The sequence below is a fragment of the Monodon monoceros genome, unplaced genomic scaffold (genome assembly GCF_005190385.1).
Source record: "Monodon monoceros isolate NGI ecotype Baffin Bay Population unplaced genomic scaffold, NGI_Narwhal_1 Super_Scaffold_18, whole genome shotgun sequence".
Classification (NCBI taxonomy): Eukaryota; Metazoa; Chordata; class Mammalia; order Artiodactyla; family Monodontidae; genus Monodon; species Monodon monoceros.
In genome coordinates, this window is record NW_021703774.1 from 59119391 (window position 1) to 59119648 (window position 258).

The 258-nt window shown below is 41.1% G+C and overlaps 1 long non-coding RNA gene across 1 annotated transcript in view; it reads right to left on the minus strand.

Annotated features, from left to right (window-relative positions):
• The window catches only part of LOC114898805, a 3338-nt gene extending 3123 nt beyond the window's left edge, over positions 1-215 (minus strand). Inside the window, exon 1 of the long non-coding RNA XR_003794470.1 lies at positions 35-215. This is a non-coding gene — a long non-coding RNA (uncharacterized LOC114898805). The remainder of the gene's footprint in view (positions 1-34) is intronic.
• Positions 216-258: the final 43 nt, after the last annotated feature.

The following is a 258-nucleotide window of genomic DNA, read 5'->3' on the forward strand; positions in this document are numbered from 1 at the left end:
ACAAATTAATGGCCAGAGATAGTCACCCTATCACCTTCAATGGTCATCCATTATTTCCAGGATTAAATAATAATACCCACCTTTTACGGAGATATCATTTACCTATGCTGGGCCCCATGCTAAAGCACTTGACACGTTTCTCATTGACATCCTGTGATGATCCAGCAGGAATCATTATCCCCATTATTTTTAAACAGATGAGCGATGTGAGGACGAGAGGTTAAGGAGCTTGTTCAACATGACAGTAGCAGGTGATTG